The sequence below is a fragment of the Zosterops lateralis genome (assembly GCF_965231275.1).
Source record: "Zosterops lateralis genome assembly, chromosome: 17".
Classification (NCBI taxonomy): Eukaryota; Metazoa; Chordata; class Aves; order Passeriformes; family Zosteropidae; genus Zosterops; species Zosterops lateralis.
In genome coordinates this window covers 13,759,150-13,778,582 of record NC_139777.1, presented here as the reverse complement: position 1 = coordinate 13,778,582, position 19,433 = coordinate 13,759,150, and the positions used below count along the sequence as shown (strand labels likewise).

At 40.3% G+C, this 19,433-nt stretch overlaps 1 long non-coding RNA gene across 3 annotated transcripts in view; it reads right to left on the bottom strand.

Moving 5' to 3' along the window:
- The window catches only part of LOC310916244, a 46,887-nt gene extending 32,745 nt beyond the window's left edge, over positions 1-14,142 (bottom strand). For all 3 annotated transcript variants that reach the window (XR_014591273.1, XR_014591274.1, XR_014591275.1), the window contains exon 1: positions 14,036-14,142. This is a non-coding gene — a long non-coding RNA (uncharacterized lncRNA). The remainder of the gene's footprint in view (positions 1-14,035) is intronic.
- Between the last annotated feature and the right edge of the window lie 5,291 nt (positions 14,143-19,433).

The window sequence follows — 19,433 nt, the reverse complement described above, 5'->3', positions numbered from 1 at the left end:
CTCCAGGCTCTCTCTTTCCACTTTTACCTAGTGGAGAAGCAGCCTATCTGCAACTTTTCACAAATTTGAAGGAATTAATGTCCCAACGAGCTCCATTCAGAATGATCTGTCTGGCCTGTGGCTCAAGGTGAACCAGTAGCCTTGTCTTACAATGTGAGAGGATGCAGGAGTCCTACCTGTTGTCTCAAACACTGTATTGCCAGGCTTAAAAGAACTAACGTCAGTGTCTACCTCTTTTTAGTGATGTTTCAACTCTTCTCTCCAATCTTAGTGCTCCCCTGATCTCCTCCCTGCGTAGCTGTCTCCCTCTTAGTTCATCTAGATGGTGAACACAAATATTCCTGGAACAGTTTCAGCAATAATGTACAAATACAGGGAGAAGGCTGAGCCCATCCTATGGTGGCTAGATGGCATTTCTGCTCAGTGGAGATGTCACATACAACTCACCCAGAAGAGTGGAAGAGAACCACCAGTCACATACCTCGGGCATCTCAGTCTTATTCTACCTATTTCCCAAGCTGGGAGTTCCTCCTTCTGTGTGTCTCCAGCAGACTTCTCTTCAGCAGCCTCCTTCCCCCACCCAGTTTGTTTTGGGGACTCCCTAGTGATGTATTCTCCCCTCTGCTGAGGAAAGCTCTCGGCAGAGCCTGTGCCCAACTTGGAACCATGGTAGCACAGATGCCTCCACCTGGGGGAAGCAGAGAACCACACTGAGCTCCTTTTGGAAGGTTCCTGAGTACACTCCTGTTTCAGGTAGCTCCTTAATATGCCAAATTCCAGGCTTAAAAGTTGTGCCAGGTCCAACACCAGCACTGAACAACCAGAACTTGGACCAAAACCCCATATAGGAGGGAGTTTTCCCCAAAAGAGGCACAGGGTTGGTTGTTGTCCTCATACCTCCAATCTAATAATTTTGAGGATTTCTCCCAAGTAAGAATTGGACCAAAAGATGGGGTTTCACCTGTAGCTTTGGGACTGATGCAATACAGGGAGCTTATAAAAAGCAAATGACATGGTATTGTACAGAATCACTGCTCCTGAAGTTGGCAGGTTAAGTTTGTCTGGGCCACCAGGCTGTAATGCTGTTTGTGTACAAAGGCTGTGTTACACATCTTGCATGGTTACTACAATAGTAATTCCTAACTCTATAGTATTGGAGAAGAAACTGTATACCCTTTGTGAGGAGATATACTCTTAGTATGCAGTATTTATGTAGTGTATTCTACTTACTTCTATGAAGAAAACAAAAAGGTGTTGGACACAGCACTAAGCATGGCAGACTGAATTTTGAGCAAAGAAATAGAAATTAAAGTCTGCTCTTAAAAAAATGAATTGATGTGTCAATGGTAAAAAAAGTCCATGCTGAGCAGCAGGAACCTATTGTATTTACAGTCTCCTCCAAAGATGCTGGTGCAATAAAAAATAACTTGTCTTGAAACATTAAAGAAACTGAGTTGGCCACTGTGATATTGAGATCTGTGGCCCAACGCCTTCAAGCCCAGAGTTTAAGTTCAAGCCTCCCTGCTCAGCAACTGTTCACAAAGTCGTTTAAAATGAAGGTCTCAATCCTGCTTTGCTAATCTGCATGGCATAAAGTTGAGCTAAACCAGAGCCTTGTTAAACAAAATAGGGCTCAGTGCTGGCTTGGCAGTTTGCTCCTGCTGTACAGAACTGATACTCAAAGTAGAAGCAGATTTAAGAAAATGTGGAAGAACAAACTTTTCCTCTTGTTCCATCACTCAGGCTCTTACACATGTTGAAAAATAAACAGCCAGCAACTTTTACAGCAGCAGGACTTGGAGTGTGCTATTGGGCAAGCCACTAAATCTTTAAAGGAGGTACCTTTGGAAATATTTTATAGACACTCATCTCCCCAGCAGGAAGGCTAGTGCTGCAAAGAGACATCTTTAACAAATAAATAATAGCTTATTAAGTCACTTGTCTCCATAGCAGGAAATAAACTGGGGGGTGGGAAGGAGGGTGGTGGGGTGACAAAGGAAGGGAAACAAAAAATGTTACCCTTGCAACCCCTTTGCTCCAACAGAGCTGAATTTATTTAAAACACTCTTCTCCTAAGACAGATGGAAAAAATAATTAACTCAGCCACCCACCCCTTTTATTAAACTCCTTTGTGACCACCAGGGATACGATTAACATGGCCACCATAAAAACCCAGTCCCCTACTCTCAAAATAAAGAGAAAAAAACAAGCAAGAGTGAGACACCGTTCAGGGCAGGAAGTAAATTAAGAACCTGCCTTTAGGGCAGTGAAATATTTTTCTGAGTACCTGCTGGAAAATTTGACAGAATCACAGTGAAGGGGTAAGCATATAGTTTATCTCACTGGGGTCTTGAGGATTCATTTCTGTGAGAGTTTTCCTCTTAGGCAACCAACTTGTGTGGAAACTGAGGAAGTTCCATCACTCAGCAGTGGAGTAGGGACAGAGGACACAGTTCCACTTGTGAGGACAGAAGGACAATTTACAAATAGTCTCATACTTTCCCAGTTTTGAAGCTTGCTCAAACCCTTTGATGTCCCATGTGCAATCACAGAAATTCTCAGGGTGCTAGGTATCTATCTAAATTTTTTACTCACTGGACTTGTCTATCATCTTCCTATTGCTGCTTCAAGGCATTCCATGCCTATGGAAGGCCAGGCCAGATTTCCCCAGGAAAAGCTATCTTCATTTATACAGTGGAAGTCTGGATTTCTCTAGTTGTTTACACAGCACCATGGCAAATCCAGGTACCTGGATCCCAAGCAGCAGATTTTTTTCCCTCCCTTACTGCCTTTTATAGGCATCTATACCTCAGTTTCCAGTTCAAACTAGCCTCTTGTCCAGAAGATCAAAGATGTTCAGGTTGAACAACCTTCACCCCTTTGTGATGATTGTTCTGGGATCTTCTGAACTCCACAACCCTCCGCATCATTACAATCATAGGAAAAACAGACCTTAAATCTATCTGTGGATATGCACATGTTCTCCTGGGCCCAGTGGTTACAAAACCAGATTAAAACAAATTAGTAGACGGTTATAGCAGGCTTTGTGTGCCTGAGTCTGCAGTTACAGGAGTCCATACTGGAGGCATCAGCACACTTAGATACTGACTTTGCTGTGTTACTTCCATGTTACCTTTAGCAATAAACCTGCCCTTTCTGAACATGTGTATACTGACATTCACTCCTGACTGCAGCATTTCATTTGTTAGCATTACCCCAGGCAAGGGGAGATCAGCCAGAATTACCATGTAGAAAAGGCTTTTCATCATAGCAGCCTGACTAAAAATGTTACATATTGTATCTAGCAGAGCATAATGGTGATGAGAAGCCGTGCCAAATATGGCAGCCTAGAACTAGACGCTGCCAGGGTAAAATGATAGTCATCTCAAAGGTTTAAGATCTGTCAGCTTCCCAAACCAAAGATTTTTATTCTGTGATTGCCAAGGAAGCTCCTTGCACACTGTCATCATTATGTAAGGAAGCACTGAAAACATTCTGAATATCTTGTGAGAACACATTCAAGGAAAATATTCCTCAATACATTTGATTTCAGGCTGACCTGGGAAGCATTTTGCTCACCTTCTATTAACCACAGCCCTGAGTGTTCTATTCTTTGTCCCTTAGGAAAAAACAGGAGGCCTGATGGTTCAGTAAGAACCTGTTCCTATAGAACATTAGTACCCCCTGTGCTGTGGCAGATTGTGACAGTGGGAGGATAAGTGGTACCAGTTCAAGTAAAGGATGAACAAATCCACTTGTTGTATGGACAAAAGGTCTGCATTGAGCTGTCCCAGTGACAACTGTTTACAGTGTTCTGCAAATACAGAAAAGAGATACCTGGAGTGCAGGTAAGAGGAACATAGAACCCGTACTGATAATCTGGATTGAAATAGATGTTCCCATTTTAATAAGGGACTGTTTTAAATGAAAAAAAAAAAAAAAAAAAAAAAAAAAAAAAAAAAAAAAAAAAAAAAAGGAAGAATAGTTTTATAGGTCAAAAACTCTCCAGACTCCTTGGTAGAGTGAAGTTTTATTTAGCAAATGGTTTCAAAATACATGATTGAGTAGGAACAACGGGAGGGGGTGGTAACTATGATACTGTCCATTAAGGCAACAGTAATCAAAATCGGAAAATTATACCTAATATTTGCTAGTCTCTCATTTCTTAGAAGAGCCAAGCCAAACACTACATTATGTGTTGTTACAGATAATGGGGGGTTGATAACTAGGCTACTGTATGTGATTGCAGATATTAGGGAATGTTAGACTAGCACAGTGTGGTTCAGCAAAAGGGCACTGAGTCAGGAAACTGCATTTACTGCTGGCTCTGCCACTGGAGTGTTTTTGAGTAAATCATTTTGTCCCTATCTACAAAATGATAAGGACAAATGGGCTTTCTTTTTAAGACATACATTGACATAAATGGATAAAAAGCGATAAAATGAAAGATAGATGTTATTGGATAGTTGAGACTGGGCTTAGAGCATTACTGGAAGGTACAGTCTAGTTGGAACTGGAAGTATGTTAATAAGCTGGATGTGGAAGTCTCATAAAAGTATCTTTCATGACTATGTGGAGATGACAGTGTCATAACTTTAATGTCCTGTCTGGATGGCTTTTATACAGCAACACGCATCCTGTTTGGCAGAGCTTAGGATGTCTTCACACAAATATTTTAATGCCTAGCTACTACCTATCTAACTACTTTAAAAGCACTTTTAGTTTATATGAATTTTATCACACTCTCAGGGGGGATCAGAAGTCAATATCTGAGTGTTGGGATCAGAGGGAGAGACTGACCTTGCCAGATTTTCAGCTTCCAGTTACTGACAGTCCAAGTATTTCTCCTGCTGCTCTGACAACCAATCTATTTGTCTGGCCAGCAGTCATGAAACAGTTGATGTGGGCTGGCCCTGCTCACTGGCATTTCATCATCACTTGTAGCATTCATCTGCTGTTTGTGGAGATGGATCTCAAAAGAGAGATTTTGAGGGGTTTAATCAATTTCCTGAGTTCTGCCCATCATCAGTGTCTTCATTTCCTGCCACTTTATAAAACAGGCTCAAGTTACAGTAACAGACTTGTTTTGGGTTATTCTAAATAACTCCACTGAGCTGCTTCAAGTTTACACTCATCTGGGGATCCTGCTACAAAGACTGTGGGGATCGATGGGAATCTTCAGTAGACTTTTTATCAGCCTTGATTCTTCATTATTCCTATCAAGATTTTACCATTCAGTTGAATAGAAGCAGGAATAAATGCCTAAAGAAGTGGTAGTTAATCCCTTACCAAGTAAATTTTTCATGGATTGGAAAAAGTAACAAAGCAGTTAAAGAACTAGTCTGAATCCTGTACTAAATGAATGCCATAAATTTTGCATTTAAGTAATTTCATCTAATATTTAACCAAGAACTAATGGGTGATGCTCTCTTATTTTCTTCTGAAAGAAATCAATTTCTTAGCTGTATGGCAGTATTGTATGAAAAGGGATTACTGTGTGCATAAAGATTTTCAATATTTGGCTCTTATCTAGGCATTTCTGGTAGAGCTTAGCTTCTATGGGACAAAACTTTGCCTCATTAGAAGTTTCAGGACTATGAAGTAAACTTACACTAGTTGTAGCTTGGAGGGGTATCAAGGACTGAACTGGGGATGCTAAGGTAAGCTGAACTGCTTTAGGTACGCTGATTGCTCTGGGTTGGTTTTGGTTTTTTTTTTTTTTTATTTAAAATGGGTTTCTCAAACAAGTTTCTCTGTTTGTTTATTGACATGATTTCCCTTGACAACTTTGTCTCACTGATACCCAGATCCATGGTCCATTCATGCATGAGACACCAGGTAAAAGGCATCATTTGATGTGACAGCCAGAGGGCTTTTTAGACAAAGTGGGTTTTATATTTTTTCCCTGTTATTTGGCAGGTGAATAATGAAATAATGAAAGCAGATAATCTAAACAAGCACAAACTATAAATAATGCAGAATCACAGGTGACAGTGGAGAATAAGAGAGGGGGAAACTGCTCAGCATTGACCATCTTCAGTAAGAGAAGGCAGTTGCTGTGCTGTCACGAAGTTGCTGTAGCTGGGCTTTAATTACTGTGAGGTAACAGACTACATAAAAGCACATGATCTAATGAGATTTTATTAGAGGTTTTTTTTCAAAGTTTAGGTTCAAGTTTTTAAAAGCAGGTGTTTACAAAACTAAAATTCTCTATCTTAGTTACATTTTAATTTTAAATAAAATAGTATGTTCCTGAATGCTTAACTTCTGTACCACAGTAAAGTGGGTTTGCTCGTACTTGGGCAAGTTTAATACATATCAATGCTGTCACTGTCTCAACTAATATGTATAATTTTGTTTTTGAGTTTAGTCCACTTTTGACAGACAATTCAAAGAGATGCCTCAATTGTGTCAGGAAAAAAAAAATCTTTCTAGGAACTGATATTTAACCAAAATTTTCTGCTCAAGTCAACCAGCCATTTGTCTTGAACTATTGATAGCTTTTCACAACATAACAAGCTTGAATTGAACATTCTTTTCTGTTCATTTTTTGTATCTCCTCTTGTAATGATATCAAAGCTGAGGAGTCTGGGAACCTGGTTTGCTTTGAGAGAATGTGACAAGCACAGATGTGCTTCATGCTTTGGCATGAAGATTCCCAATCTTACAGAAAACAGAAATGTTAGAAAGCTGGAAATCATGATCCTGGAATAAAATTACTTTATGTACTTCTGAAAACTTGGGGAAAATTAAATTAGCTGGAACAATGGGACAAAAATAAATTTTCCTGTGCTTTCAAAAATATTTTGCATGGTCAGGTGTTCTAAAAAACACTGTCAAGAGTTGCTGTGATTAATCAATACTGTTGTGCCATTTGCCTGAAAATGCATTACCTGGGAAATGAACAAGGATTTCAGGCAGACCAGCCTAATTAGACAGAATATCCATTTATGTAGCCATCTACTTTATACCATAATAATAAACAGTAATAATAAATAATAGGTGAAAATGGATTCTAGGAATCCGATCAAATATGCATTTAGTTCAACACACTCTCTCCATTGGCTTTAGTGTTCACCATTGTTCATGTTGGAATGAAGAGTAATGGAATGAAAAGATTTAGTAAAAAAGATAGGAATTTGTCATTGGAGAGGATGCTGACATTTGTCCAACACACAGAAATCCTAAAACTCTGCAAGGCATTAAGGATGGTTAATACACTCTTCCTTTCATTATGTGTCTAGTTTAAATTGCTCTGGCTCTGACTCATTGAAGCTCTTAACCCTGTATTTGACTCCAAGAAAACTCCTACAGCACACAACAGATCAGATTAGGTGTGTGCTAAAACGCTTTTGCAGATTCAAATTAGGAAGCACCAAAATCATTACATTATCAGACTTCTAAATGCCAGGAGATACTATCAATTAGATAATTTTCTATCTTTGTTTTTCAAACAAATATCATGGACAAAGAACATGGAAAATCAAGTACTCAGTTTGAGAAACAAATCAAGGTTGTTTGTGTTCAACTGCACCTCTAACAGTGTACCCAGCCCCAGCCCCAGCTGGTATGACAAAGGAGATGCCAGACACAGGCATTATGTGCTGGGTCTTTTTCTACTCTTCCTGCCACTCCTGGTTCAAGCAAATATCTTTAAAAAGAATAAGAAAAACTCAAGCGAAGTTTGGTCTGGATTAAGAACTCAGAAAACAAATGGGCAAGGAAATTACAACAAAGTGAAGCTCACAGCCTTAGTGAAGACAATTGATACAGAATCTTTTTGGAACTGAATGGTTTGGATTTTGCAGTAGTCTGATTCCTTCCAATAGAATGACCAGTAATCTTTCCTCAGTCACTGTCTGTAAAATAATAAAAACCTACAATCTCCTGATTTAGATATGCAGATGTTACACTGTGTCTTGGCATATTACTGTGAAAACCTTGCAAGAAAATGATTGCAGCAATTTTCTTAGTCCAAGAGCAAACTAGATGCTCAGATCTGGTTTGATTATTTTATTTTCTTTTCTTTAAAGTGGTATGGATAAAGAAGGATTGATGATTCTGATTGGGTTCATAATAAGAATAGGAAGCCCTTTACAAAACTCTCAAGGCTTATCTTGAGAGAAATCCCAGCATCCACACAATAGCTGGTGCTCCTACTCCTGCTTTTGTCAAGTGTCTGAAATTGCAGCTCCTACTGACCTGAGTTATTTAATCACTGCCATGAAATGGACATAAGAATCAGTCAAATATGCAATTTATTTCTCCACAAAATTCCTAAAAAGATTTGTAACTTAGTTGCACTGAAAATGTGGGAATGGACAAGGTCAACAGGAAGAAATGGGAAAAGAAAAAAGGAAAGAAAAGGCTATATCTGCAACATTTTGAGAAAAGATGTTGCTTTGGTTGCTAGCACTGTAAGAGGCATGATGTGATAGCAGGTTTATTCATTTTTAATTATGGACATGGCTTTATCTGCAAGTCTTCCTCCCCCTCTACTAACTGCCCCCCTCCTTTTTCCTCCCGTCCCCTGGGGCAGCACTGTGGTGGGGCTCAATCACTCTTTTATTAGTTGTGATATACTGTGGCTAATTCCCTTAATCTGGACCTTGCTTTCCTATAAAGCCCAGACCTCAGGTATTGAATTTCCCTGATCAAAGTGCAACCAGTGTGGGACATAGCAATCTCCACTAAACAGGGGACCTTGGGAAAGCTCGTAAATGGAGTCAAAGAAATACACACACACAACGCACTCAAAAGATGGTGCAATCAATTGGTAGAACAATCACGTGTGAAATATTACTGGCTCCTTAAAGTGCTGGTTCTGGGATTTACTGCAGTGTATTAATCTGCTATGCTTAATGCATTGACCTTTCACCCCCAGCAATTCAGTAGACAGGGCTTGAATTGCCAGGAGCTGATACAATGGATTAGGAGCAGAAAGACCCCACCACACTGAAGTGCCACGGCAGCCCTAAAGCATACCACCAGTAACTTCTCCATCTTTCCTAATAGATGCTGCCAGACAATGTGGCTACCACAGAAAGGATGGTATTGACAGCAGAATTTCTGGAAGGGGAGATAGGGGAAATAAGGCTTGTTATAAAACAATAGAGGAGGGCAGTCTTGTGACTGAGTCACAAAACAGGGATTTAGAAGAATTGGTTTTATTTCATGCAGTTATTCTCTCCTTGTGTGTGACCTTAGGAAAGACAATTCACTTCTTAGGATTGTGTCTTCGCTATCTGTAAATTTGGATAATGGCACTTCTCTGATTTTCTCAGGGGCAACATGGAGGCTTTATTCACTGACATTTGGAAGGCACTTTAGGATCACAGGATCAAAGGTGTTACAAATTCATGCAAAATAGTATGATACTCTGTACATTAAATATCCATCTGGGTGGAGAAGAGAATGAAGAGAACATCCTTTCATATGTAGGCCAGGAAACTCAATCATTAATCCAACAGCTTTCTCTTCTGAGTGTTAAACCAAAAAGTTAACTGAGATCTAAAAACTAGTGCTGTGCAGAGTGCAGACTTGGGGAAATCAAGGAATAGAAGAAATAAATGAGATGGAGAGCAATGTATATCTATAATGGTGAAATAATCACATGGCCTTCTCCTATTTCCTTGGTAATTCAAAATCTCAACATTTTATGTACAGAAAACCCTTTGGAATTCAATTTCCAACATTAACTCTTCAATGTCAACTTTATTCCATATAAATATTAAACAAACAGTGCAACTGAATTTGAGAGGAGTGTCCCAAAACATCATAAAGGAGATTATTCTAAGTAATTGCTATCAAATGCCATTAAATTCTGAATAGCGTTAAGCCCCCTCCACCCGCCTGCACAGGCACTCTCATTTAGGATTAAAGGGACCTTTATTTGATTTGTTTTACTTCAATACAGAATAAATTAGGTTGACCTGAATTAAGGCCTCTTTGATACTCAGGAAGAGTGTCTACACAGGGATTTACTATGCTCTAATTGGTCCACTTCAAAAGTTAATTTGGATATTTTTTTCCCAACATGCTTCAAAACTACCCCAGAGTACATGTGTCATATTTATAAAATGGCAGAGAAACTCAAGCACAGGGGTCTGTGAATCTACATTCGTAATTTACCATTTCAATGAGCATGTTGGCACTGCTGAGTACTCCTTAGAACTGGAATATACTTAAATAGTAAATAATTGTGGGATTCCCCTCACCAAACTTTGGATGCCCAAAGTGAGGTCTCTAAGTTTAGATGTTACATGTCCTAACTCCACAGAAAGATGTGCAAACTTAGAAGATGACAAAGCCATTGCGGTAGGCATCTCTGAGGCTGCTGTTAGAGGGTCCACATAAGGGAGGCTGTCCCCAAAAGTTCACCTCATATTCCCTAGTCCTTAGCTGTGTGTTTCCCTGTGTCTTGTGTGCCAGCAAGCATTCATACAGCTCCAGAACAAATCGAGTCAGAAAACTGATCCAACCCAAACCAACTCTGAACAATACCAACAACAAGAAGAGAGAGAAAAACATGAGTATGCATCTTGACTTAAGCTGGTTTAATTTTGCTTGTGCGACTGTATCCAAAAAAAAGCAGGATGAATTCTTTTCCAGAGATGTTTCTTTCAGTCTACCAATTACATGAACTTTGCAAGTTAATTTATAGCAAACACCTAACTGAAGACAACTGAGGAGAAAGAATCATAGCCCCAAGAAATCATACTTGTGCTAGCTCCTATGAATGGAAGTACATCTGAGTTTCTGAGTGACATTTATACCTCGGAACTTGTGGTTAAGTTTCTTTCCTTCAATTTTTCACAGCAAGCATTGGCAAAGACAGCTGAAAACTCTTTAAAGTGCACAATTAATAGTACCTCAAAGGGGCCTGGTTTTCAGAAAATGCTGGGAGCCAGTCCTGTGAAAACAATCACTCATGTAAGGCAGTCAGAACTGCTAACCAGTTTTGAGACTCTTGGCCCTATCTAAAAAGAGTTCACATAAATTAACTTTTAAAATAAATCAGTATATATGTATTTCAATCCAGCCATGTGCACATCACGAAATGATTTTTGTATGTGCAGCACTGCTGCTCCTGTTACACATGGATCAGACAACACATCATGCGCTTCAAGAATATGTTCACTCATGGTCAAAAGGCCTGAGTGCTCAACTTGAACAGCCTGGAAACCAGAGCCCCTGAAATCATAACACAAGGACTTGGGAGTAGCAAAGGGCAGAAGAGATGAATAGTGTAAGAGTTGAGAATGCATCTGAACAGAAGGGATGTCACAGGGCCACAAGGGACAGTTGGGACATTTCTTTGCCCTGGTGGGTTTGTGGGCCCTGCTGCTCACTGCCTGACGTCAGCCGCTTGGAATGCCAGTAATATAACACCCCTGTGACACTCGTGCTCCTGCCGTACAGTTTTATTGCCCTGCTTCCACTCTCTCTGGTTTATATCGGATTGTGTTTTCCAAAGACAGGCAATAAAGAGGGGAGGAGGGGAAGGGGGATTTATAGCCTGCTAAACTAAACTTCCCTGGGCTTGCTGTCCTCTGTCCCAGTCCTCCTCTTGCTGCCCTGACCGGTCTGGAGGAACAGTGCTTACAGCAAAGTCTCAAGGTGTGAAGGACAAGGCTTGTCAGAGACTACTTGGGTTCTCTTCTTGGAAGGTCAGGGAGCACACACCGGTCACCCATCAGCTCTGCTCCCCCAGTGTCCCAGGCACTGTGCCCTGCTGCCATGGAAAAGCATGGTGCTGGTGTCACATGCTAATAATCCTGACTTGCACGGTTTGCCACACAGGTCTCTCACTGTTTGTGGAAGGATGGTGGAACAGCTAAAGGCCTACAAAAAACTGCCTCAACGCAGGCTTCTTTAGTACTTCTGCTGCTGAGAAATGATTGTCAAGGTCTCCATCTCAGCTGATTTAATGTAAAGGTTTGGCTTGCTATATGCACAATTTCAAGTGCTGCATGAAAGCATGATGTGGTTTGGGATGTTTGTAATACAGCCTTAACTAAGCTGAGAGCTTTCAGAATGTGAAGATGAGGACCTCCAAAACATCACTATGCCTCTCCATAATCTGTAAGGTGTCTCAGCTGAGGATATGCAGCTGAAAACAACTGCAACTGCAGTTTTCTGGAAGAGGGAGCTAAAATCCTGAAAGGCTGCCATTTAGACATATCTGCTTTGTGACAGGCACAATATTAGCACCACATGATTATGGCATTCTCTATAAACATGAGAGGTGGGACAGAGGATATGGGGTTGGATTTGGGACAGAGAACCATTTCTACATAGCAAATACATGGTGAAATGCTTATAAAAGGCATAAGTCTCTAAAAAAAGAATTAATCTGAGATGAAAATTCCACTTAGTGGAACACTCAAACTCCTGCACTATTCAGAGTTTTTAAAACATACAGTCTTTGGCAGTATTTCTTGGGAGATGGGATAAATAGATGGCATTCTTCCTTACTGGATTTTCAGTGTGACTTGGTATAGGACAGATAGAATGAGAGCAAAGTAACTTTGTGACACAAATCACTGCGTTCAGGTAACTGCGGCAGATGGACGGGGAGGCAGACAAACACCAGTAAAATGCAAGCACATGCACCATGTAAGCAGTGAAATTACAGTGTGCTCTGCTGTGATAAAACTGTCAAGTGTCTCTGAACTGCCTGTCATCGACAGAAATTTTAAACCTGCTCTTACTAGTGTGATCTCACAGCCCCAGGTGCTCCCCTTCTGCTCTCTCCATCACCGCTTCCTGCTCATCTCCATCTCTGGCAGCTGCCCCAGCCGTGGTGGGCAAGGGGAGCACAGCAGGCAGTGGAAGGGATTGCCTCAGCTTCTCTGGGGAGTGGAGCGAGTGAGGAAAAATCAGCAAAGGCAGAGATGAGTGGTGTAATGGGACTTCTGAATGTACCATGTCACAGCTTCTCAGTCCAGTTCAGCTGCACACCAAGGACATGCCAAATGATACCAATAAAAAAAACACCCATCATTTAGGTCAGCAAATGTTTTTTTTACACTTTTTCTTTTTTAATTTTCTCTCATGAACCAAAACAGTGTTGTGTTCTTTAGTGCAACATTTAAAAAAGAAAAAAAGGAATCTGTGTTGGATGCTGATCACTTCTCCTATTGCACTTATAAGCTAAGCCTGGTTTTTCTCAAAAAAGCAGAAAGATTACTCCAATTTCAAGAGCTTTTAATTTCCTTCTTAGGAAAGAGGTAGCAACTCCTGTAGATGGTTTCCCTGTAAGTCTTGAGGGTAAAACACTACTCAGGGCGGGTTCTTGTGTTTTAATGCTTTGTCATTACCCCTTGTAAGGAGAAAAACACCCTAATGGGGCAGAGGGAGAAGGCAAACCTGATGTTTAGAAGGTATCCACTACATGCAGAGAGAAGTCCCTCATCTCTTCAGCTGAAGGGACAAGATCCTTTGTATATTGTGCACTCATAATTTATTTACATCTTTACTACTTATGCTTTGTATGTCTTTAGAAACTGGAACCTAATCAATATTAATGATAATAACATTCCAATTATTATTTAAATAAAATTCCAACTTCACAAAGTCTCAGGGAATGCAATTCATGCTATTGTCTGTGGTGCATCACAGATGTGCAAGGCTTGAAGCAGCAGACAAAATTCTCAACAATTCAGTGAAATACAAGCTGAGTATTAGAATAGGGTTTACCTTTTGCTGCAATGACAGGGCATGTTAAATGCAAAAGTGTCTCTAGACACAATTTCCCCTGTGTTACAGACTAATAAGCAAAGACCACATCAGAATAATTAAATCAACTTCTTTAAAAAGAGAACCAGCATAAACTAAGGACTCATTTTCACCTGTTAGTTCCTGGAAGATCAACTACTCTAGACACTTCTAAATAAACTGGCATTATTCATCCATAACACATCTATTCATACTTTCTTAAATTTGCCCTGTTCAGAGCAAGAGATAAAGGCACCATTTACACTCCAGAATTCCAGATTAGGTCTAAGTGGAAGTTATATTTGCTCATCCTTACCTGATCATCTACTTGGGAATTAATTTTGCTGTTTGTGAGCAAGAATGCAAGTGTTCTTGTGGGATTTTTTCTTCCTCAGGGAAATTTCACATTGAACTTCCTCTGTATTCTGAAATATTTAACACAACCCTCTGCAAAGGCTCCTGACAAAACCGGTCCTCATTAAACAGTTACAGAACCTCAACCTATCTTGAATGCTGCCATGGTTTCCAGTCTGGCAATACACAAGTTAGAGCAGTGTTTCCTGTCAGATTTTCAATATGTTAATTTGATATAAACATCTCTCCTACCTTCGTGCTTTTATTTCCTGCTTGTCCTGCATAGTATTTAGTGCATTTAACAATTGCTTCATCTGAAGTATTTCTAGTGAAATAAAAACAAATCCTGGACCCCTTCCTTCTCTATTTCTGCTGCTTATTAACCCACGGTGATTTAGGACGTCCTTGAGCCTTACAGCAATTGAAATTTATTTTGGGAGCTGTGTGCTTAGGGACATGTGGAAGAGGTTATTTATTCCAAAGAGCCATCCAGCAGTGATGATATCACCAGCAAAACACTGTATCAGCTCAGTTGGTTTGCTACCAAATCACTGCCTTGAATTTCCTATATGTGGTGGCACCTGCTGATATACAGGGTGCCTGTATATAATTGGCATATAGATTACTTATTTTGTTAGAAATACTTAACATTAGCTTTTGTACTCTTATTTTTTTGCCTTCTCGAAACCCCTGGTTGTGAACTTTGGCAATAGACAAAGATCTATTGTAAACAAGTTCCATCCCAATCTAAAGTGAAATGCAGCTCAGTCATGGCAGGATGAACTCCTGGGCAGCTCTTTGACTGAAAAAGTGCATATACAACAACAGATGACAGATTTGTGAATAAAGTGATCTAAATGAGGATACTTTTCTGTGGACTCCTATGCAGATGTAGTTGAGTTTGAAGAAATTCTGCTACAGGTAGCTCATATTATTTTCAGTGCTGCTTCTAAAATTCCTGGCTTCCTCCTGCGAACAGCAGTATTCCAATCTTGCCTTGGTTCTAGGCAACATATTCTGGTAAAAACTGTCCAGGGTAAGGAGTAGACATAGTCCCTTCACTGGGGTTTTTCAACTAGTTATGATCTGGCTGCTACAAAATCCAAGCCGTGGAGTGTAAGACTTTATGGAACACAACTCAGAGTCATAGAAAACAGGCCAGAAAGGAAGCCAGCAGATCTCCTAATCCATCTCTTTCCCTGGGACTGCTATACTTGCAGTCTTCCTCAATGAGGAGTGAAGGATTGGGATGGGATGCTTTTTACAGGATGAACCACAGATTTCCTATACAATCTGTAGGAAATTAGTCAGCACAGCATAAGCAAAGCCATAAAACCCCTCTAGTTTTCATATGGGTATTGAGGAGCTTAAATACTGCTGATAAAATGCTGTAGGGCCATGCACTGCTGGATTGAAATGTATATAAAGGTGTCCAAAGTGTTTTTTTTCTCATGATTTTGACTCTCTTAGCATCTGATTCAGTGGGACTTAAATACCCAAGGGAAGGTTCTGTCTGAGAACTGAATTAGATTCTTTATAGTACTGAGCCACTGGTAAATGGATTGTGACATTCTGAAATTTCAGATGCTTTACTACCTGCAAGTGTTAGTGTGCAATATTGCTTGTTGCAAATAGCCCAGAATCAGGCCACGGTGAATATCCCACCTGCAAATTCACCCCAAGTAAGGCAGTCACAGGACTCGGGTGACAGAAATACTGTACATCCACTGGTGACTGAACAGCACATTCTAAGTGTGCCATGAACAACTGCTCATTCAATATGTGCTGTCTGCAGACATTCAGATATTAAATTCTCCCTTATCCATGTACACTGCTATACACTCTGAACATTTGCTGGCCCACAGAGTATCCTGCTATGATGAAGTCCATAACTCTTTCAAGATTCTAGGATATGTTCATAAAAACATTACTCGACCCTTAGCTGTAACAAGTACAGGAGTGGGATTCTGTGTTAGAGAAGTGGTCAGAATTACTGGCACATAATGGGAGCAATACATGTGAAACAGTTATTTGCTACCTGGAAACTTGGGAGGGTGGGCAGATAAGTGTAAAGAGGGACCAAACCTGCAGTGTAAGGGAGAGTGGGTCACTTGGTGCTGTTGTTGTCTCAACAAGTCCAGTCTGTACTGAGTGAGGACCCCCACACCACTGACACCTTTCTTGATGAAGCCAGAAGTGGTCTCACTGCACTTGTTGTGATTCTATTTTAATTTACACCAAACTTTCCTCTATATCTCTTTCACTAGGATGATACAGGTAGTCACTGCTATCAGTCACTCTAAGCCAACACATTCTTTTAACGTGATCTTTCCCACACTTTGCCTTGGAAGCTTTTTCTTTCCCCTCAAAATGGATTGCTTCGTACCAATTCCTCTTCTCCATTCCCTTAACTTCAAGCAAACAAAGCAGATAATGTCTAAAGTAATAGGACAACGTCACCTCTAGGGAAGAATAAGGCTCTCACATTCCTCCCCTACTTCAATAATTCTATTTATAGACCTTTTTTTTTCCTATGCCAATTTCTCATCTGTTATTTCTTTGCTCTTGTTCACTTCTTATTCCTAAAATGGATTAGACTCTTTCCTATATCTTCTACAGACTTCTTAGGGTGTGTATGTACGGTTAAAGGGTCCTATTAACAACAGAGATTGTTTGTATGACCTAATTAGATCTCCACAGAGACAGCCTTAATAAGCCCTTTTGGGGTTTTTTTGGATTGTCTGCAAAGTAATAGTGCAATGGCAGTGTTCATTTTGCTTGGCTGTATCAGGCCATATATCATATCCTTTTCCTTCCAGTCCTTCAAGTAAGCTTGTCTCATTCTTATTTTGGTTTCAAACTATAGATTATAAATTTCACTTCTCTCCACTTTTCCCTATAATTTGACCCCCAGCTGTTGAAACCACTTCGAGTGATTCCCCCTGCCCACCATCCACCCCACGGTTTCATATGAAAGACAGCCCTGGCTTTAGGAACAAATGACGTCCCTCGGACCAGCTGTGCCTAATAAAAATCCAACCTCCAACTCTCACTTCCCTTGCTCAAAAGGGCAAAATTGATTTGAAAGTGCTGATGATAAGATACATGGGAATACAAAATCCGCCTCACAGACCAAAGTTGTGCACAGTGACACAGGATGGATGCTGTCAGTTCCTCCACTGCCCTGTAAGTACAAGTTATTGCACTTGTCCTAGAGAAGGGATATTTGTTCATTTAACTAACCCTTGTTTAGTCTGGCAAGAGTTATTTTCATTCCTGAAGTGCCATAGCAAATACTAGAAAATACCAGTTGCCCTCTAGGGTCCATTAGAATCAATTCATGTTGTGAAAAACACTCCCTAGTACTGGATGGCCACTTGAAGCAGTTTTCCAGTAACCCTGTGGAATGCCTGAGCAGGAAAACAAGGTGGCTTTGAGCTGGCAGTGAGCCTGCAGCACCTGCTGTGCACTGCCAGGGCTGGGAGGTGTCAGAAGCTGAAACTGCTCACTCTTACCTGCCTGTCCTGGCAGGCAGACCAGAGGCTGCCTGCACATGGCTGTGTGACAGAACACAGCTGTACCACAGCGCATTTCAAACCACTCCACTGCCTGGGCAGTGGACAGCCAAAACATCTTCTCTTTCCTGGTCTTTTCCTCTCATCAGTCAAAGAAGGGTATTTCTGTAGTACTCAGTGCTGAGGCAAGAACAATTACTTGATTTTTTTCCCCTGTTTTCTACTGGAAATTTATTCTATTCAGCATTCCTAAACTTCTTTTAAGATCTGCATCCTTCCTTCTCTTCACCCTTTTCTGTACTCTGCTTTGATACTTAGGGATATTTCTATAGACCTGTTTGATTGAGAACATTTTATGGAACTCTAATACAGAATATTTTTAATGAGATTTCTAGTATATCTGGATATCGGGCAATTTCAAGGTATCACTTTCCAGTTTTTAGTTCCATTTAATCCCTCAGTTCCTAAATGAAGCCAGCAGATACAGGACACCTACAAATGATCTGAGAAAAATAGTCCGGAATCTTTAACACAGTTCAGTGTGCTAGTTATGGAATAAGGGGATTTAAATGCAAATTAAATGCTTTTGTTACTACTGTAGAGTGTGAAAATATTCACAATCAAAAGAAATAATTATATCAATGCTATATTCAAATTTTGACTCAAGCCTACACTTGCCCATTCCTGCATTTTGTTAGGAACCTGATTCTGCAGATATAACCCTCCTCTGCCAGTGAAAACTGAACAATTTCAATGATTTGGTGAGCCAAGGCTACTTATCACCTTCCTGAAGTTCTGAAGAGCTTATAGAACTGAGCTCTTAATTATACCCTGGTGTAAGCAATCCAGGCAAGGCAGCTGGGGAATCCCAGCTTTTTCACACCTCCCATGGTTCATAGAGCACCTCCCCAAAATCCTGTAGAGAGAACATCAGCTTAGTTTTGTCCTGAAACTGCTGCCTACAGAGTATTTTGTACAATGGATTTACCACTGACTGTAATAACAGGGCCTCTGTGAGTTCCATTGGAAGAGAGTTCAACTGTCCAACAGGTCTTATCATTAAAAAATATTTCTGGTGCTCAGCTAAAATGCAGTAATATTCAATCAGAACTGCAGTCTTGCTTAACTATGGCTGATCAATGACAATAAGTTGATTAAATACACAGTTTAGAGCGAAACACAGGAGAATAAACTTCAGAACAATGAGCACCCCAGGGAGAACTTTCTGATTTTCAGGAAACTGCCTCAATTACCTTCTGTATTTTTGCTTCAACAAGCATGACAGGATAAAGTAAACACTGATTTTGATTCACAGAATATTCTGAGTTGGAAGGTGCCCACAAGGACCATTGAGTCCAACTCTTAAATATTTATGGCCCATAGAGGGATTGAACCTACAACGTTGGTGTTATTAGCACCATGCTCTAAGCAAGATGAAACTAATTTTATCGGTAATCATCTTGATTCTTGTTACTTGCCTGAGTTTCAGCCTTTAGTTATTATCTGAATGCTTAAATCTTGCTGGTTCCAGTGTGGACCAGGAGATGGGGAAAGGCCACTCAAGCTCTCACAATGAAAGAAGAAACCAAGGTATTTTCTGTCTACTTTGTGGTGACAAATTTATTTAATTAAATAAATTTAATTTTTTTGACGCAATAGGCATGAGTTAGCTTAATAGAATGCCACAAAACTGAGTTTGGAAAATAATTGTCACCCTCATCTCCATCTGAGAGTAGCCCAACTTCTCCTTTTACAGGGTCCCAGTACTGTGAGGTGAAGTCCTGGCACAGGTTGCCCAGAGAAGCTGTGGCTGCCTCATCCCTGGAAATGTCCACAGCCAAGTTG